At 41.7% G+C, this 21,668-nt stretch overlaps 1 long non-coding RNA gene across 1 annotated transcript; it reads left to right on the forward strand.

Annotated features, from left to right (window-relative positions):
- The first annotated feature begins 1,193 nt into the window (after nucleotides 1–1,193).
- LOC148221754 (uncharacterized) lies at nucleotides 1,194–18,591 on the forward strand. The gene is made up of 4 exons (XR_015807438.1): nucleotides 1,194–1,867; nucleotides 13,191–13,301; nucleotides 17,851–17,981; nucleotides 18,188–18,591. It is a non-coding gene; the product is annotated as an uncharacterized LOC148221754 (long non-coding RNA).
- The last annotated feature ends 3,077 nt before the right edge of the window (nucleotides 18,592–21,668 follow it).

Raw genomic sequence — 21,668 nt, forward strand, 5'->3', positions numbered from 1 at the left:
TGTTCAGAGTCCTTAAAATACAGAATAATGATCATTACAGATTTTTGCCTTGTCCTGACATCTAAAACCCTCACAGAAAACACACCAGAGCAGCCTATAATGATAGCACAGAGAATGGACAGTTTTATAACCAAAAACAAGGTACTGTTAGGAGCCAACACATTATCTTTTTTTTTTTTTTAATTGCCATACGTTGAATAGGGAGGCTGTGCCATGTATGTCTGCATCCTCCACAAGATTGATGCAGCACTGAAAAAGCCATTCAGACTTAATTATTCCCATTTTACTGTTGCAGTAAGTGTGCTCCAACTGATACCTCAGCCCAAGAGCACCGAGTGCTGGGACACATAAGGCACAGCCCTGCAGGGCACCCATTGCACTCCAGAAGCTGGGTGCGTGTTGTAACGCTGCTAAAGGAGGTGATCACATTAATTGCATTAATTGTGCTCTGTAACCCCTGTATCGTCCCTGTCCCTTCTCTCTCCCTGCTCTCGCTCCAGTTCTGGATCCTCTCCACCCGTGCCACCACCACTGCCGGGCAGCTTTCTCCTCTTTAAATCGTTTTTATCGCCACCCCTCTCTATGGCTTTGGTGTGGGTCTACAGCAGCCAGAGCAATTGGGCAGATGCGGGCCAGTGAGCACGGTCACTTGTAGCAAAAGGACAATTTCTCATCCCCTCAAATCTGCTCTCGCACCATGTTCTGTTGGACCGTCTGGCGATGGGAAGGCCCCATTAATTCAGAACATGACTCAGTAATTTCAGGGCCCCCTCCAGGCCTTTTCCCTTCCCTCTGGAAAGGTCTGGAAACGCTCTCCATTGCTCGGGACCCTCATTTGCCGCCCGCTCCATCCATTTTAACCACGGGCAGGGCCCGCCTCTCATGAGGGACGAGTCGCTCCACCGCCGCCAGGTGGCGCCTGAGCGCCGCCCCAGCCGCGCCCGTGCGCGCTGGGCGGGGCGACCCCGTGGGCCGGGTCTGACCCTGGGAGGGGCCGGGCTGGGAGACGGGAGTGAGGGACGGGAGTGAGAGAAGGGACTGAGGGACGGGGCTGAGAGACGGGACGGGGCTCAGGGACAGGACGGGGCTCAGGGACGGGAATGTGAGACGGGACGGGTATGGGAGACGGGACTCAGCGATGGCACAGGGCTGAGGGACGGGACGGGGCTGAAGGACGGGACGGGGATGGGAGACGGGACTCAGGGATAGGACAGGGCGGCCAGGCCGGGCTGAGGGGCATCGCTGCCTTACGGCGGGAAGTGAGCGCTGGAGGATTTTCTGACGCAATTAGTTTCCACTTTATGCCCAGGGCCACTCACTTTTTCCAAACTCCTACAAGTTTTGTGTGGGTCGTGGTAAAGATGAACCAGGGGATTCGCTGCGTTTGTCTGAAGAAAGGTTTTGCGTACAGGTGCTGCTGGCGAACACCCCCCTCCCCCTCCCGTGCTTGCTCAGATCGTGTCCTTAAAATGCTCCAGTCTCAAGTTCATACATTTTAGTGGCCTCTTCCTGACTTGTTTGTTGTGTTTTGGAGGTCTCCGCAAGCCTTAGCTTAGTTGTTCCCAAGGGCACAAATACAGCTCATCTCCTAGGTGGGCATGTGTTTAAAATTATATGTATTCTTGGGCAGAGGTCGGGCCGGTGAGCTGTTTCATTCCCTTGGAGCTGCAGGAGCACTTCCCTGGGCTGTGGGAGTGCAGGGAGCGCCATGGACACGGGCAGGCACGCAGCAGCTCTGCTGGCCGGGTAGTAAACGTTTTATGGTTTAATGTCTCCTGCGTTGAAGTCTTCTTGGACAGAGAACAATATACTCGTATCTTAATATATGGCTGCACTAAAGCTTCAATGACTCTGGTTTATTTCAAATGTGAGTTCATTAGCCCTTTGTATACATTGAAATAGAGAGCAATCGCTTTTATTTCTCAGGTGTTGCTTTTGGGGTAGCAAGGCTGCAGGACACATGGGGCGAGGCATTGACTACGGGTTGGAATATTCATGCATCAAATACTACTGAAATACTACTTTTCAGAGGAAATGGCCTCCTTCCAAGTGACTGTGCCTTTTGGTGTGATGCTTTTCTTTTTGTCTTTTTTGGTTTCCTTCTTTTTCCCCCCCAAAAAACCAGCCCACCTACTTTTGATGTGAGCCTTTTCTTAAAATTATGCATTATGGCTCTGTCACAGTCAGCTAAAAAATCCTTTGGGGCTTAAGGACTGAATGCAAGGCAGGTTGCTCAGGCAGACAATTCTCTATTTGCACAATATTTGAGCACTTCATTTTCTTAATGTGTTTTCTCTTTTCTTTGCCTGTTACAGGAAACAGTCTGCAATTTATGTCCAATGAGTGCTCTCCATTGAGTCAAGCATGATCTGGGCTTTGGCATAGAGTTTCTAGGGAACTGAACATACATAAATATATATGGCTAAATTGTTTTGCCTTGCTGAAGTTGACAGTAGGTATTCTCAAATTGCTCTTTATTCAGTGTAATGGACCTTTCTTCTCTCTTTGCCTCTCAGGCACACCAAAGTTATTAACCAGGGGGAAATTATATCACCACCATGTGATTTCTTTAAAAATCATCCAGCCAAGGAAGTCACTCTTCTTATGGTAATAAGAAATGAGTTCATCATCTGATGTTCTTTTCACAAGCCTAATTTAACTGCTTGAGGGAAGATGGCCTGCTTTAAAAACAACTACTTTAATTAGCATTAAATTGTTTGAATTTAAATCTTTTGAGGGGAGAACTTCATTGGTAATGAGATAATTTTAGATTGACCATATAAACACACCTTGCATGTGTTTAAGCTGTCTGTTTCTCGTGTGTTTAGTCACTTTTCATGTACACAAACTCTGGATCAGATGAACTACTGAGACAGAGCACAGCTGTGCTGACAAGAAAAGAGCTGTGCCCACTTGTGTGTCCCCTCTGTTGTCATACTTACATGTGATTTATTTTTAAGTAGAGGATGGGATGCTTTCTTGGTCAGATACAGGACTTATTGTCAGAAATGCAAGTTTTTATTTCTGCTCTGGTCCTGACTTCTTGTGCAAGCTGGAGAAAGCACATAGTTCCCTTACTCTTTGTCTATAAATTGAGTATTATTAATTCAGTGATGCATAGAATGGGATAAATACTTAGATTAGTTAACCTGCAGTGTCAGAATATGAAAATAAATACCTTTTAAAGCTGTGAGCCAGTTCTTCAACCAGGTTAAGTTGAAATGGTTTCCCTAAACCCCTGGAGGTGTCAGGGTAGGTCCATATGATCTGAAGGTCTGATCCATGTGCACTCTTCTGGAGTTCAGCCTTTACAAAAGTATCAGGGTTTGCATATTGGAGAGCCTATAAAGGCTGGAAGGAATCTCTAATGTTACTTATTAATGGTCTCTATTATTAGAAGGAAAAAAGTTTGTGTTAAATTTTTCAAATTGGCAGTGCATTTAAAGCTGAAGCAAATTTGATTCTGCAGGCTGTACAGAAGTGAAAGAGGTCACCATCACTACCATGGTGGGCTTTTTTCCTTCTTTGCTTTGACAACACTTTGCAAAGCTTGAGGAGAAAAATTATACACAGCTGTAGTATACTTACTTTAATTAAAGAAAAATCTATGTCTGTATAATCTAAGGGAAGGAAATAATAAAGCTGAGGAAACACGAAAATATCTGCAGGCTACTTGGCTTTGCTAAAGTGACTTTGCATTGAAAATATGTACTGTACTTGCCCAATAGAATGTAAAATCTTATTTATTTACTCTGTGATGAGGGCTGACCCGCTTATTTCTGTCCCATATGAAATGGTGAGGGGCATGAACACTATCTCCAGGTTAATATTTCACTGCTCTCCAGGTCTTTTTGTCCTTGTCAAATATTACACAGCTTCTCTATATGGCTGAGCTTTTCTTGCTAGATGTGGTTAGGGGAGAAAATTAGTTTTGGCCCACACCATGTAGACCTCCAAAAGAAAAGGCCTGAGGGGGAGATTTTATTCAGTAACCCTTTACACCCCTGCAGAGCAATGAAGTGCTTCAGCAGAGCCCCAAATGCCTTTGTGCAGCTGTGAAAGGCACTAGTCGGTGTGCAAAGGACACCTCAGCTCCCACAGTGGCCACAGCAGCACATCCCTCTAGCCCTGGACTGGCAGGGCTGGCTGGAGAGTGCAGCACTTCTGCTGTGTGCTGTAATCACACCCTGCAAGTGTCTGCACAGCCCTTTGGGGTTTTGCCTGTCACAGTTTACCAGCTGCTGTCCTATAATCCAGATAGGAATGGATGGGTGTAGAGTGGGGATGCCAATCAGAAGAGCATTCCATGTTCAGCTTCAAGCTCTGAGTGTACACAGAGCACCTGTCTTCTTTCTCCTAGGTTACTTACATCCTCTGCTAATTATTTGTATGGGATGGGTCCATTTCTTTTCAGTCCTTTTGACCAGCAAAGGGTGTCTGGGTGACAGAGTAACAGAGTTCATTTGTTTCACAGAAATGTGTTGCCTTTTACCAATAGAGGCTCCTGATGCTGAAAACTTCAGGATATTAAGAGTGAATAATAACAGAGGGTGAATGCACTCCATTTTCATGCATCCTGGTGTGTTCTGCAGGCAGTGGGCACTTCACAGTCTTTAGCTTTAGGATATCAGTGTTAGGATACACGTAGGAAGATGTTGTTCCCAGACATCTTGTCTCTAGGAAGGTACCCACATTAAATAAGGAAAGACCAGGAGAGAGAATAAGATGGGAAGAGCAAGACTATGGCAGGGAATAAAAGCATGTAAACTATGCTATTTGATACTTGGAGAGAATCTGGTTTGGTTTCCCCCCGTGTACTGAAGGTGATGAGAAGTGGTGAGCCTGGTTCTGTTCCCCTACCACAAAGTTTTAGATAAATATCTCCACACAGCTTGACTCCAGGGGCAGATTTTCTTTCCTTGCTTTGTTCTTTATGTTAAGGCTATTTACAACTGTCTCTGACATTTTGCTAGAACTTCTATGATTTTTCTTTCATCAGTATATATTTTTTAAATTACAGTGTTCTCTTTTTCCAGTTCTACATCTTCCAGAAACATAAGCATTTGTGTTTTGCTAGACCTTTTGGTATATGTTGGCTCCCTTCTGTCACAGGAGAATGTTGGGTGAAAAGAAAACTACTGCTTTGTCCCTGTGCTTTCTCCTATATTGTGTCATTTTGTTCTGCTAGACAAACTATCTTTGATTTAGTGGGCTTGAAGTATGAGTGCATAATAGATTATCTGTCACTGGACCAAATCAATCATGGTTAACAGTGTATTGACAGGGCATATAGCAACTATCCTTGACCTGAGGTTTAAAGTACCTGTTGTCAGCATCATGTGGTTCTTGTTCCTGCTTGGCATGAACTTTGAGGCAGAATATTCTTTATCAGCTCTTTTATTATAATGCATGTACTAGTTTTGTCTCTGACACATTTTTGCTTTTTAACTAATATAGGCCTCCCTTTTCATTTGTGTAGCACAGAACCCAGCCAGGCAGCGCTCAGAGTTTTAAAAATAAAAGAGAGAGAACCTCTTTTGATTTAAATAGAAGCCAGCCTTTGAACACTGAGATAACACTGAGATTTTCATTGTAGTTAGGCTGCCATTTAATTGCCCAGGCCAGGATGTTTTACATATTCATTTGTGGTACCTGCTTTTGGAGGGAAAGTATGGAATTATTTTTGTCCATTATGGCAGTTCCTTTGCTCCTTTACTCACTTTTAGCATTTATGCTTCAGCATTTCTCTCCCACAGCCCTAGGCACTGTGCACAACAGCATAGTTTAATGTTATAGCCAAATGTTCCTGCTGTTTGCTGTGTAGCATCAGAGCTGCAGTAGTTTCTGTTGGAGGAGTCCTTTTCCTCCCCAGTGAGGGTGTTTTGTTCCTGGTGACAGGGCCAGACAAAATCATTCCTCTGGGCTGGGATGGACAGGTGAGGTAGTGCTCTTGTTTCCACTGATAATCAGAATTCAGAGATCCCAAGGCTGATTGGAGCATGTGAACATCCCTGCTGAACTTACTGGTACTTAAATTCAATATGTGCTTAAATGCTAAAGTAGGAGCTTATTTTGGGTCTCCATGTATTCTTACAAAGATGAAATGGTGATGTAGAATAAATAATTACTGCCAAGTGAGAAATAAAGGACTTGTAGGAATATTATTGATGTACTTTGCTACTTCAGGAGAAGTCTATTTGGTCAGCTTCCAGGCAAGCAGTGTCTTTGCTGTAGTTTGGCTTATGGTTTTTGGACAAATGAAAATATATTTTGCCTATGAACAACGATACTAAACCTTCATCTTGCTTATCAGAACATCCATATAGTCACACAAGAATGACCCAGCTTCTACCAGAATGGATTTTTCCTCATTGTTCCCTATTTTGTTTTATGGAAATGGGGGGTGTTTAGCCTGGAGAAAAGGAGACTGAGGGGAGACCTCATCATTCTCTACAAATGCCTGAAAGGAGGTTATAGTGATGTGGATGTTAAGTCTTCTCACAGGCAACAAGTGACAGGATGAGAGGAGACAGCCTCAGGTTGTACCCTGGGAGGTTTAGATTGGGCAGTAGGAAAAATTTCTTCACAGAAAAGGATGTAGAATATTGGAATAGACATCCCAGGGAAGTGGAGGAGTCACTGTCCTTGGAGGTGTTAAAAAATCACGTGCATGTGTCACCTGAGGGCATGGTTTAACAGTGAACAGAGTGGTGGTACTGGCTTGATGGTTTCTCTTGATCTTAAAGGTCTTTTCCAACATGAGGGATTCTACAATTCTATCCAAATGCTTTCTTGCATTGTTCCAGACATCCAAATGCCTTCTGTTTGCATAATAAATGATATGTTAATATCTTTTCTGCTCCTTATCTCCCAAACAGGGGGTTTTTTGAAGAGGAAGGAGAAATATTTTCCTCTGTGGACCAGCCTGTAAATACATGTTGTAGGCAAGGACAAGTTGGTAGCTTGCTTCCTGTTTGGAAGTGAGGAGGTCTTTGGTGAATCTTAGCTCCTGCTCTTCTGTATTTGTTCCTTTTTCCTGTTTGATCTATGCAAGAAGCTCAAAGTGAGATCATGGTGCTTATTGCAAGTTGTCTGGAAGAAAATAAAATTGTGTTCCCAAGTTGCTAATCAGTTTAATCCTCACGCCAAAGACACAGGCAGGCGCTGGAGGGTTGATGTCCACCATTTCTGCTGCTCCTGTTGGCAGCCATGTTCCTGCCCCATTCCCTGGCAGAAGGTGACACTGTGCCCAGTTAGCTGTGTGCTGTGTGGGACACTGACCTGGGCCTGGGGAAGTGCCTGGCTGCTGAGTGAGTGACCACATCATGGTTTGCATCTGCAGCCCCATAGGATGTTTCAGATGACCAGGGCCAGGGCTTCCTACTGAAAACAGGTGGAAACTGAGCTTTCCTCACAGCTTGAAAATGTGGAGATGTGAAATATGTTTTGTAATTTACTGGTTTTTGTGGGAATTCTTGCATGCATGCAGAAGGGTAATTATGTGAAACATATTCCTAGAAAAGCTTCAGACATAACTCTTAGGGGAAACAATATCAGACACTATGAATTTGTACATAGACATCTAAACAATAGATCATGCTTTAAGAGGATCATGTATTGCAAAACTGCAGGGCTCCAGCAGATTTATTTCTAGGGACAAAGCTGTGGAATTAAGTAATTCTGTGTCCTCCTGTGTTTTTCATTATATAAGTGCTTAGCTTCTGCAGACAAAACTTTAAGGAACTTAGAGCATTATCATACAAAGACTTCAGACTATCTTTTTGCCAAAACATCCTAGTGAATGAATGAATACAAAAGAAAATATCATTCATTATAACCTGTAATCAAGAATAGAGAAGTTGAACTGAAAACACAGGCAGAAAAACTGCATTTTTCACACCTTATATTATTCTCATGGTGCAAATTTGAAGATACCCATTTGTTTGATTTTTTTTTTTTCCCTTAGCTAGATTGTGATATCCATATATTCCTCATGTCCAGTTCAGCAGAACTCAAATACAGGCCTGGCTCTGTGTGAGAGCTGTGATGGATTTTATAAATGTGTTGCAAAGTTTCACGTTTCCATGTGCCAGGCCAGGGAACTGCATCTCCATTTCAGAAAAAAAAAAGAGCTCACAGTGTGCCTACTGTGTGATTTGTGTGCCAGTCACACCTCTTGTCACCGTGTTCAGCACACATGAAATGCACTCCTGTATTTTGCTTGGCTCAAGTCTGAGGAAAGCCAGGTTACAAGAAAGTGTTTAAAGTTTTTATTAATGCATTTATTATGGTGCAGTATTGGATTATAACCTGCAGGAACCCAAATGTGAAAATATTTTTGTGACATCCAAGTAGTACAGCAACAACAGAAAGATGGAGCTCAAGAGGAGAACCTTATCATTGTTTATAGTAAATATGAAACAAATAAACAACTATTGTAGGACAAACAAGTGACATTGTCAGGAATGGCACTGACCTTTGTTTTTTTAGGACAAATAATGAAGTCCTAATTTCCTTACACATGTATAAAACAAAGACAGAAATGGTATAAAATACGCAGGTCTGAACTCACTACTTCTTTACAGTGACATAACCTGGTACCTTTTATCCTCTCTTCCTTTAGCTGGAATGGTTATGGTATTGATGCAAGTAAGGTAGATGCAAGATGTTTTAAATTTTCAGAGAAAATGTCTGTAATGTTACTTTTTAATGTAAGAGTTAAACAGCTGCTGTATCTTGTTGCTATGCAGGTAAATGAGAGCCTGGTAGAGGTTTCAGGAGAGAGAGGACAGAAGTAGATGTCTTGTGTGAGTAATGCCATTGGCTGGGGTGAGGACAGAGGTGGTAATGCACAGAGTTACAGAAGGGCATGAGCAGAAGACAAAAAGCAAGTGTTTCCAGAAATCACAATTTTTTGTTACAGGATTTTTTGTTGATGCTGTTATAAGTTTTGGCACCAGTTGCTGTTGTAAAGAGGATGGTATGTTAGGTCACAGGTTTAACCCAGAATTTATCTATTTCTTTTAATACTGGAGATATCCAAGATCTGAAGTATAGGCTGTTTTTTTCAGTTACTCGCTTTTCAGAATTTCCTTGTCATGTCACTGTTGACTGTTCCACTGTTGGTTCCCATGTTGCCCATCCCCTTATAATCTCACAAGAGACCTCAACCTCATTTTCTTTGTGAATTCCATGATTGCTGAACTTAATCTGTGTACAAAATACTAATGCATCTCCTTCCCTTCATTTCAACTCTTGGGACATCTGCTTGTTCCTTCAATGACATTCATAGTCACAAGAGTTCAGAGCACTCTCACCTGCTCTTATCTCAGGACTTGAGAGTGACCCTGTGCTCCTTTCCCAATAGCTTCCCTGTGGGGTTGTGTTTCCATACAGTCCCTTTTGGTTATTCCAGATGTTTGATAATGGTGCCATTGCTGAAAGAAAATGTTTAGCAGGGTCAAAGTTAGTTAAACTTTCAGCTGAAATGCTTGTTGAGCACAAAAGAAGTGAGATTGCCAAAGACATGAAATGGTGATCCTTCTCAAACTTAGGGTAGTTCTTTATCATCCTTGGGGTTTGGGGGGAGAGGCTTGGATTGTTGGGAGATTTTGAGGTTTGGTTGGGTTTTGGGGGTATGGTGATACTCTGCTCGTCCTGAAGGAGCAACCAACTGATGTTCCCAGATTTTCTTTCTGGTTCTGACCTAGAAGGGCAACTCCTTTATTGAGTAGATGTGCCTGGGACAGGGAGGACTGCAATGAATGTGGTGAGCAAAAGGAGCTGAAGCACCATAAGTGAAGTCAGAGGAGCTGAGCTGGGAGGACCTTGCTGTACACCTGTGAGTGCATGGCCTCACTGCACTGCCTCAGAGGCCAGGGAAGCTCGTGAGAGACCATCATTGCCACTACATACTCAGCTGCTCGTTGTTTCAAGGACCTGTGGTGGGTTTGGGGGTTTTATTTTGTGTTACTCAATGCCACTGTTCTGCTATGGTTGAGCATTCTTCATGATTAACACACCTGGAGTTTTGCAAGCATGGTGGTTTTCCAAGCTGGTTACACAGAAGCAGTCTGGGCTGCTGTGCTTCCTGGCATAAGGTCTGCTAGTGGAGAGATGTGAGAAGATGAGAGAAGGCTTTGGGGTCTTTCCTTTTTCTGTGGTGGTTAAATGCCAAGGCTTTCAATAACTTCAGTTCCAGCTGGGTCATTGGGATTCTGAACTATGTACTTCAGCATAGTTTATGGATTTTAAACCTGTCACATTGTACTTTTATTATAGATATGGTCTTGCACTTGTAAGCTGTTTTCTTGATCTTTTGCCAGCAAGGCTTTTGTAGCAGTCTTTGGAAGATATACTGTAGCAGGTCCCTTTTATAATATCTATCATTAATACCTCTTTGGCATCTTGAAGAATTTCTTCTTTGCTGGAGATTGGAGCAGTTGATTAAGCAGCCTTTTGCTGTCCTCAGGCAATTTCTCAGTTTTCCACCTTGTTTCAAATCTACCTTTCTAGCAAAGGTCCTGGAAAAAGGTTGTGGCAGGGCAACTGCAGCCCTTACCTTCATGGTAATAATAAACTGTTTGAAAAATTTCAATCAGGCCAAAGCAGAGAGACAGCTTTAATGAGGATTTGTAGTGACCTTCTGTTTCATAGTAGGTGGATTCTGGCACATTGTCAATTTTAATTCTTACTGATCTTCCTGTGGCTTTTGATACCAGAGATCATAAGTTTCTCTTAAAATACCTGTAGAAGCTCCTGAGCCCTGTGGCTCCGTTCTGACATTGCTTCATTAGTATTTGCCTCAGTGGTGCCAGTTTGTCACTGTAAATATCTCATCTTCTGATATTGCCCCTGTGAACTGCCAGGTTCCCCGGGGCTATGAATGGGGCGGGTCCCTGGGATTCCTCTATGTATATGTGAACTACAGCTTGCATTCTCCAAACTTGTACACATTATAATGACCTGCAGAAAGGCCTTGGACATGGTTATTTCTTACACCTATTTCTGTGTATATAACAGCAGAACTTGCCTGTCAAAGTGCAGACTGTGAAATGTTGCAAAAGTAAATGCAAACACAATGGGGTTCTGGTTGTCTATTATGTTATTTTGATTGAATCACATTGTTTTGGTTTGAATTTGTTTTCTTAAATTACAGAAGTAGTCCCGGTATGGAGATGAGATTTAGTCTGTTTCTGGTTAGTCATGTAATGCTGGGGAGATTTTTGGGTGGCAGTAGGCAGCAGAGGCTGGCTGCTGTTACTGGGTTGGGTAATAATAAGACTTGCTGATAGAAAATCGGCAACTGATGACTAAATCATCAACTTTTTTGTCTAGCAGAACTTTACTTATGGACCATGCGTTAGAGGAATCTTCCCTATCCTTTAGAAAAATTAAAAATTGAAAATGTGACACCTTTATTTCATGTATAGAGGGAACTTTTTTTATAGTTAATCTGATGTTCTTACTCTTTTTTTTTTCTTGATTCCTAGTGACTTGAGGTAATCTCGTATGGATTGTATCAACAGATAAATAGGTACCACTGGGCTAGATATTGTGACTGTGGAGTTTTATCAGTGGAGAGACAGAATATACCTGTGACACGATTGATTTGACCCTAGGAAGGCTTCTACAGATTTAAATCTTTGGCTTTAGCCAAGGAACTATAGTTTGGAGGGTTGGAGTTCATACAAGGTTATGGTCTGAAGAGACAGAGGCTTGGGAAGGAAAGGCACAAAAAAGCAAAATGTCAAGGACCCCAGAGCCTGTGTGTGCAATGCTTGGTGTCCCCGACCTTTGAGCAGTACTGGTGGCAATCTTGCCCACCCAAAGGGGGCAGCACATGTGTGGAATGCTGTTTGGAGGACTGGGTTAATAAAGTGGTTGGACTCACTTCATTTGGGGAGATACTTTTGAGGGTGAGGGAAGAGACATGGAGGAATTGGTTCCCTGAAGGGCTGTGTTGCACTGCAGAGCATCCAGAACATGAGAGGAGCTTTGCCACGACTTCTTTTGGCCTGTGCTGTCATAACAGGGTGTGTCTGAGCTCCTGGTTCATGGCATCCATTTAAACTGTCCCTCTTCAGAGCAGAGCTAGTTAGAAACTTATCTTCTGGTTCAGTGTATATATCCTCAAACTGTACTCACCTGTTTGGATCATGTCTCACTTTGAAATGATTTCTAAGTTCTCTTATTCACAACCACTGTGGATTTAGCTGTGGGAGCTAAATCTGACAGGGATTATGAATTGAAGTCCACCACCACCACAGTTCACAGTCCAGGGTGTTAAAGTGAACTGAAATCAATAGTGGTTTACATTAGAATGTGCCTGCCTCTGAACTGGAAACTGAAGAATGGACACATCACCTGGATGTGCCTCTGCAGCTTTCAGCAGAGGGTAGGGTGGCAAATATCAAGAAAGTTCAACTTTGCTTAATAGGATTTGGAACATCTCACAGGGAAATGCTCTTTTTTGACAGCTTGCATGATTGTTGTCTTCTCTTTGTTCTTTGATTTATATTTGACACATATTAATGTTTTCATGTATTTCTAATTTACATAATTTCTTCAAATTTTGTAATTTCATGTGTTTTTGCCATTTATCTCAAATTGCTATCAGCTGTAATTATCACACTGTTTTCCTAAGTACAAATAAAAATGCAAACTAAACCCAAGACAACAACCATGTTGTTTTCCACATGAGACAATTTCTGTGTTTAATACCCTGCTTCTAGTCAGTTATTATACAGCTCTTATCTGTGTAATTCACTGTTCTGTCTCCACCAGTGGCCAGAAAGAACAAGGCAGCAGCTTGCTTAAATACACATTTAGAAATTGTTTAATGATTTCAGATTATTTTGACTGTTTCTAGTTTTATTTAGCTGGCTTTTAATTCCTTATTTTCTAATTAAATCCAAAGAAATGGTTGTATCTGATGCTTTTGTTTAAAAAAAAGTTATATTTGCTAGTAGAACCTTATCAGATTGAAATAATGGATCAGTAATTTCATTAGTTTGAAATAGTCTCTGTAAACAAGCACTGCTTTTTCTCTTCAGTTCTCTTAAAGCGTGAGAATCTGTAAATATTGTTTTTACATAACAACACTTTCATAACATAAATTATTAGAAATGTGCCTGTGTTTCTAGTTTTTCCAAACAATGCTGTGTGGTTTTTGTTTTGTTTTTTTTTAGTTTCTCAGCCTCCCCCAGCTGACCATGAGTTTCAGAAAATGCCTGTGGGTGCTGTGACAGGTGGCAGGGGACTCCCTCTCAGCCCTATGATGTGGATACCTGAACCAACAGGTATGCTCTGTTTTCAAGGGCTGCCTTACTGTTCTTTTCTGTCATTGTTTTTGATTAATCTGAGGCACTGTGACCATCAGATAGCATTGTTGAGCTGTAATGTTTAGGTCCTGTTTGTTTCCTTGAACCAGAAAGACAGCATCAAACCTTATCACCCGAACTAAATATTCCCAGCACAGCTCCCCTCCCCCCGGGGCTGCGCTGGCTTTGTGTTAAATAGCATATTGATTACAAGATTACAGCATTTGTACGTAGAAAGTGAACGGTCATGGGCTTTTACATTTCAATTGCCTATTTATCTCTGTGGAAAATTGTACACGTTCACAGAGGAACTGCTTGAGGTGATTCAGCACAATGTGGGGAAAATGACTGGGACAAAGAAGCAGTTCTGTGCTCTTCTGGGGACTCTGTTCTTCGGGATCCTTCTATCTCTGTGGGTGAACATCAATGGCAGAAGAAAAGGGTCAAGACTTTGCCTGTGTTGTCAGCGATGCAAAAGGTGGAGTCTCTTCTTTCCTTCCTCTTGTGTTGCAGTCACTGAGGATGATGTGGAAAACAGGAAGGATTTCTTACTCCAGAACGTGCAGTTGTGAAGTGTTGCTACTGTCCTGTGTAGGGAAAGTGGCACTGTCTCTCCAGTGGCTACAGCCATTTCATACAAGCAATGAAGTGGGGGGTTCAAGCTAGCTCTAGCATGTTTTATCATTAACTGCATAAAGCAATTTCCCCTGCAGCCTGGGAGTGCCCAGGCTGCACAGGTTGGTTGTTAGGTGGATCATTCACTCCTGGATGCATGGTGGGCATTTGCTCGGGATTGCTGCAGGACTCCAAACTGCAGTATCAAACTAGGAAAGGGAAATTACTGGTCAGATGGTATCCAGTGTTGCTCCCCTTTTGAAAGCCTCAGTGAGTTAGTTCCTTCAAATGAAATTTAGGATGCCAGTTATGTATGTAATTAGTCTGCAGAATTGATTTCTAGTGTTTTGATATCCTGGTATCAACACCAAGGATTATTAAAAAACAATTGCTGTTATTTGATGCAGCTCTAGAGTTTTATTTGCATTATAGTAGGAATACCTCTTTAGAGAAAGTCACTAGCTATTGACACACTAGAAAGAAAAGCTTCATTAAGGTATTTTGTGAGTGGGTGAAATTCAAAGAATGTCCCAATCTCATCAATCTCATCATTACTGCGTTGCCACAGCTAGAAATCTGGAGAATGTAGAATTAATTGAGTCTGAGCTAGGACTTTGGGCAAAGTCACAAAGAGAATTGGGCACATTAATATCCTGATGCTGACCTTACTCATGAACTCAACCTCAGCCTGCTCAGTCCACTCTGCCTCTGCACTGAAAAGCAGAGCTTCTTCATGGGGCAAAATTTCTTTTAATTTTCCTCGAATTTTACATACACATGATTATACAAAACAAAACAGTGAGAAGTGCATCTCCTAGTTATGCTCAAAATAAAAAGATCTATTGAAAATATTTTGAAATATCTGAAATTCATAACACTGCACCTCTCCAGACATTGTCTGCTCATTTACAGAGCAATATTAGTAACAGAATATTTTTAAATATTTCAGATTACCAATTCAAGTCAGACCAAATGTGAAATAGGTACTTGACAAGATTATATCAAGAGTCAGCTGTGAAGTTACCAAAGTAAGGAAACTTGAATTTCCTTGACAGATGCTGTAGTAAAATCTTGATTGTTTTTCATGCACCTAATGCCAAAAAAAAGGCCGATTAAAAAACAAAACAGCTGAAAGACATACAGTTATTATTGTGGTTTTACATGCAGAATCCATGTCATCGGGTAACTTGTGCAAAAATCAAGGCAGAGGCAAAGGAGGTTTTAGAGAGCCATTAAGGGAAAGAGCTGTGTTCTGATTGCACTGAATGACCAGGGTGTCAACATGTAAAGATTTGGGGTGTTTTTAAATACAGTATGTTAAACCAGATGGAATCCTTATTCTGCTGCAAGGTGGCTAAGGGTACTTTATTTTGGAAGGATTCCACGAAGTAATTATTACCCAGTTCTGTAACTGTTACAGAATGTAGGAAACTTAGAGAAAATAATAATTAAAATTTTAAATGTGTGGGTTTTGGGAAGGTTATTTTTCTTGCCTCTGAGAAAATGCAGTTGTTCAAATGCCTGCTAATTAGGCTAGGGATGGTCTATATTAGATTACCTTCTTCCCCTTTCCGATGTATTTGGAGAGTATGTTTCAAATTATTTACAGTCTTGAATTGGTGAGATATTCCCAAATGTTTCTCTGACTTTTTTTTTCCTGCTGTTGCCTCAGATTTAATATAATTAGTTCTCTCATTTTCATTAGGTCACTCAGGCTGATGTATATCCTGAATGAAATATTCTTTTTTCATATTTAACTGTTAGTTAACCCAGCAAGATCTGATATTTATTTTGGTGTTTTAAATGCCCATCTAACGCATTTCAAAAATGTGGGGTTAGATTTGTAATTATACCTTAATTCTTTAGTTTTCTTTTTATCAAATACATTGCTTTGTGGCATTATACAGCATTTTATTATTCTTTTTAACTGTTTTTGGGCTTTTTGGCCATCTGATCATACTGCTTTAGACTTATTCTGAATATGCACCCAAGCAGTGCATAGCACCATTGAATCTGTTCTGTTTTCCTGATATGTGTGAAACTCTGATTCTGGATTTGTTTGGGTTTTTTTTCCTGAGGATTCCCTCTCCTCCTCTGTCCTTTGTCAGTCTGGCCCCTTTCACACCTTATGGGGAGTAGGAAATAATCCTACCATTAAGATGAGGATATACAATCTATTATTTTTCCTGCCATGATCACAGCAGTCTCCCTTAGTAGCTAAATGTTTTGTCCTGTCAACTCTTTTGCAGATCAGGTTATTAAGGAGTAGAATATTGATTATTTAGGATGAGATTTTTAAAGCTTGCCTAGAGGGTTGCAGTGTCCAATTAGAAATTAATGACTTAGAGGCAGCTTTGAAAATCCCACCTGTTGAGTTGAAGCTTTCAAATGAGTCTGAAGTTAAGAGCCATAATGAGTGCACAAATGGTGTGATATTTTCCTGTGACTGGAAGAAGTGTTAAATAGCAGCTCTATATCTTCATGTCAAATAATTAAGGAAGTTAACAGAAGTAGACTTCAGACGAGTAAACTGATCCTATTTTCCTTGGAACAAACTAACAGGCAGTTATTTAAAAATACCGAGGCACAGTGCAGTCCTGGTAGTGACAAATTTTGTCTAGAAAGTCACGTTGAATTTGTTTGCTAAGATATTTAATCACAAACTTTGACATAAGCCTAGAGCAAGAATAAAAGCAGGGAACATAGGTGTAGATTTTTTTTTTTTCTAATGGAGAAAGTGAAAAAATAATTTAAAGTTATTTTTAGCATGTAAAAGTAATAGTACATCGGCCATAAGGATAAAACTAAAGTGCGGTTCTGTGTGCCAAAGACCTTTTTTTTCTTTTTTTAATGATTCTGAGGGTATGGCAGGTGAATCCATTTAGCAGGTCTAATGACTGGAAAGTGGAATGTTTTTCAAATAGTGTGGATGAAACGACCTGTAGCCCATCAGTGTACAGCTGGAATGATGTCATACATGGTTATGCTTTAATTCTTCCTGCATTGCTAAAGGGGGAACAGGGTCTGTAATATCCTCTGACTGCCTTGTTGAATGCAAATCCTTGAGCTGGAAATGGAGTGTTCTCTTTCTCCACATGACTAATGTTAATTTCTTTAGCAGAAAAAAATTTAATAAGTCTCTCTAATGGTAAATTACCATTTATTGTAAATGTGCCACATAAAGGAAGTAATAAGTCATTATTATTGACCTATTACTGGTATTTCTGTTTTACCTCTAATTAAATAAAAAAGTGCACTTTGAGTTAATATGCCTTTTGTTTGAAAATCCTTTTTTTAGTTCAGAACTGGTACCAATACTCCAATGCACTGTAGGAGTCACAACTTTCTCTTAGATTTTTGTTAAGCTGGGGATGAAATTTTCTCCTTAGCTGTTCTTTAATTGAATCCCCTCCACTCCATTGCTCTCTTTTGTAGATTTCTACTCCAATATTTTATTGGACTCTTCTAATCACTTGTTTTCTTCTCAAGCACAAATGTGGGAGCTTTTCCTGTGGGGAGATAGTGCCCTACTGAACTTCAAACTGATAATTTCAAATGTGTTACTGCATGAAACAATGGCTTAGAATATAGAAAAATGAGAGGAATTATAAAGGAAAGGCAGAAATTTGCAGGGTGTGAGTGATGTTACAGTGTGGCTGGTGGAACAGCTGAATGATTGAGGTGGTGGAGTAGTGTGTAGGTCATGCAGTGTTAGAAAGGAGCCTCAGTTCCCTGGGTTTGGGACACCTGTGCATGCACAGAGAACTGCCAATAGCATAGGAGCTATCCCAGAATAGGCTCAGGAGTGAGATCAGCATCTGGGAACCTGGAGGCAAAGTATTCTTAAGAAGTTATTAAAACCAGCCATGATTCTTTCTCATGTTTGGGTTGTTTTGTTTTTTTTCCCCCTCAGGTCAGAATTTCTTTCTGCATAACAGGACAGGGCTAGCAGGAAGAATCACAGGAACTGCTGTGTCATTTGATACATAGCCTGAGGGAAAGGCTTTCCTTGGAGCTGGAAAAGGTGGATTTGAACCTTGTTAGGTAAGGATGGCATTGAATGTGACCTCTTACATCCTAAGCAAGGGTATGAGAGCTGTGATGGTGAATGAAGGTGAACAGTGTAATCACCACATCGGTCATACTTAGGAAACCCTGTGTCAGACCACATAAGCCTCCCTGAAGAAGGAGGTCCAGTACTCTGTGCACTAGAACTTGTCTGCATGTCTGAATAAATGTTTTCATTCCAGCAGTTAAGATGCTCTGTGTGCTCAGATTTTTCTCTGGACTTCAAGTGCATTACTTGTTTTGAATCCCACTGTGAAATGTCGAGTTCCTCCATGCATTGCAGACATCAGACTCTGAACTCTGAATTCCCTCCTCAGGATCAGAAGCCTAGAAGTTAAATGTCATTGCCTGTTCTTTATAGAGCCTGGTGTCTTTTATTGGACATCCCAAGTGTGCAGCCAGAGTGCAAAGGCAATGTGTTGCTCATGTCTCTTTAGTGATCCTGTTTGAGTAATTGTCACTAGGGATACTCCAGGGTCACCCTCGTTCAACCAAACATTGGCAACAGTACTGTAATGATAGTGGGGGTAAATCTTTGCTTTGTAGCTCTGGTAACTCCAATTTAAAAATGCTGATGTAAATGTAACTGCACCAAATTTATTGTAGTATGATGGAAATGTAACCATTGAAAATTGATCTTCAGCTGATGATAATGAATGTTAATAAATGTTGATACTTTTAAAGTAAAAATTTAAAAGTGAGGCCAGTCTTTGTTCTTCAATATTCATGAATAATCCCACTAAATTTGACTCAGTAGTAGCTCTCTAATTCATTGGCCTTTTTAAAAGAATAGATATTAAGCTGAGGAAGTCAAAAACACTGCTGTTACTTGTAAGAGCCTTGCTAAAGGGTGTTGCTACCCGAGGCCTGAAAGTGCTCCTAGGCTGTTGTGATGTAGGTGGGGATGGCAGGCTGGGGATGTACCAAAACCTATTGAACCACCTGTCAGTAGGGATTTCTCCTGGCATGTAGATATTTTTCTGAACTACGAAGTCTTCTGAAGTGCAGAACCTGTTTAAATTTTGTTTCCTGGTAGCCATAATTCCCTTTATTGCCTTCTCCAAACACCTCTGACCTTGACCTCTTTTCCCCAGAGCTGAGCCTCTTCCTTCCACCAGTCCAGTGGTACCCTTCATTCTGTGCTTCTGTTCTTACCTCCCTTCACTATCCCTTCACTCTACCTGAACTTTATATGAGGAACACAGGCAAGATGGTGATGGAATAATGTAATTTAGCTAAAATTGCCTCTATCCAAGGGGAAAAAACCCTATCCATTCTGGCAGGAGTGGCATTGCCCTATAGCAGGAATTAGAAAAGAAGAAAAAACTTTCTAGAATTCCTAAATGGCTGATCTGTTTAGCTCAAACTTTTAAATCCCTGGTGACTCTATTGCTAGTCTTCAACAGTGGTCCTTAATAAAATGGAGAAAAAATAGGAAGTCTAATTTCTCTTTTAATGCTCTTTGTAGAAGAGTTCTGATGTAGAAAATCAATACTTGTATTCAAAGGAAAGCTATTGAAACAAATAATGTTACTGGTTGGCAGGCTCAGCAGGCTTTTAACTTTGATTACATTCTTGCTGACAGTACTGCACTGGTGTTTAGAAATCCAAAAAAGCAACTTTTAACTGCTTTTGCAATGAAACTATTTAAGCAATTTAGGGTTCCGGATATAATCGAAATAAACTTCAAGAGCAAAGGAAAATATGTTCTTATTTGTGCTAAAAAATACTTGTATTAATGAGCACATAGATTCTCTATGTCAGCTCAAGGACAGCTGCAGTCCCATGAACCCCTTGATTTGGTTGTTCAGGTTTGGAATTTTTTTTAAAAGTTTATACTTTACTGAATTCTTAAGATGAAAATATAATACTCGGAATTTTTTAAAGTTACCTTTTAGCCCATACTTAATCAGAAGCATTTTCCTTGTTATATCTGGAACACAGATTACTCAATGGTCTTTCTTTGTCTGTGCCAGCTCATATAATTCACATTTTTATTACCCTGATCAATTGAAACATTTTATTAAAGGTCAAAAGAAAAGAAAAATTGTAAAATTAGAAATGGAAATGGATTTGATTAATGATTGAAAGGAAATATGGAAGCAAATGATCCAATTTATTACCTTTTTCTATTTGATAAGTGTCTTTGATTCTAGCTCTATGTTTTATTCCAGCTGCTTTGACTATACAGCTATCTGCTCCTTTTCTCCCCAGCCATGTAAAAACATGGGAGAAATCAAGCTGTGAATGGGTGAAATGGATGGTAACAGCAGCATACATCATAGTATTAAACTTGGGCAAGTAAACTCTGTGTGCAAGAGATTTTTCCCTGAGACATAAACAGCAGTGCTCAGCATTTATTCCTACTGAAGGCCTGCTCTGGAAGTCAGCTCTGTGTGCACAGTGCTCAGAGCAGCAGTCACGGTGGCTGGGAGTGCAGCCAGCAGCACTCTGTGACACTGGCAGAGGCCTTGCCTGCAGGCTGTGGGTGCCAGTGCCATGCAGGAGCCACCAGGCCTGATGGAGCAGCCACCACCTCCCAGTGCCATGCTGGAGCCACCACCTCCCAGTGCCGTGCTGGAGCCACCAGGCTGGCAGAGCAGCCACCACCTCCCAGTGCCATGCTTTCCTCTCAGACCAGGGTGGTTGTGTGAGAAGGGGGAGCCAGACTACAGTAGCTGAACAGATCAGCTGTGATTATTTGCAGGGATGAGAGTCTAAGTTTGGGAGAAGCTGTTGACTCCTCAAGGGCAGAGAGACCCTGCAGAGAGACCTCAAACAACTTGGAGAGACTGACAATCACCAACTGTATGAAGTTCAGCAAGGACAGTTGCTGGATTCTGCACCTGGGACAGGGCAGCCCTGGTTGGATGTGCAGATGGGGGAACAGGAGGCTGGAGGGCTGCTCTGTGGAAAGTGACCTGGGGGTCCTGGTCCATGGCAAGTTGGATATGGGTCAGCAGTGCCCTGGCAGCCAGGAGGGCCAACTGTGTCCTGGGGGACATCAGGGACAGCATCACCAGCTGGGCAAGGGAGGGGATTGTCCCACTCTGCTCTGAGCTTGGGTGGCCTCACTTCGTGTCCTATGTGCAGTTTTGGGTGCCACAATATAAAAAAGACATGAGGCCATTAGAGAACATCCAAAGGAGGCCACGAGGAAGGTGAAAGCCTTGAGGAGAAGCTGTGTGAGGATCAGCTGAGGGCACTGGCTCTGTTCAGCCTGAAGGAGTCTGAGGTCACACCTCAATGTGGTCTTCAACATCCTCAGGAGGGGAAGAGGAGGGGCAGGCACTGGTCTCTTACTGATCTCTTCACTCTCATGAGCTGTGACAGGACGTGAGCAAATGGCATGGAGCTGAGCTGGGACGCTTGGGCTGGGTGTCAGGAAAAGGTTTTTCACCCAGAGTGGTTGGGCACTGGAACAGGCTGCTCAGGGGAGGGGTCACAGCACCAAGCCTGTGTGAGTTCAAGAAGTGTTTGGACAATGCTCTCAGGCACACAGAGAGATTGTTGGGGTGTCCTGTGCAGGGCCAGGAGCTGGGCTCAGGCATTCTCATGGGTCCCTTCTAACTCAGTATGTCTTATGATGCTATCTGAGAGCAAAACAGTGATTCAAGTGCTTTATATAATGTCATATAGCACCCATGGTGGGTGAAGAGGTTG

The sequence above is a fragment of the Sturnus vulgaris genome, chromosome 18, assembly GCF_052056855.1.
Source record: "Sturnus vulgaris isolate bStuVul1 chromosome 18, bStuVul1.hap1, whole genome shotgun sequence".
NCBI lineage: Eukaryota > Metazoa > Chordata > Aves > Passeriformes > Sturnidae > Sturnus > Sturnus vulgaris.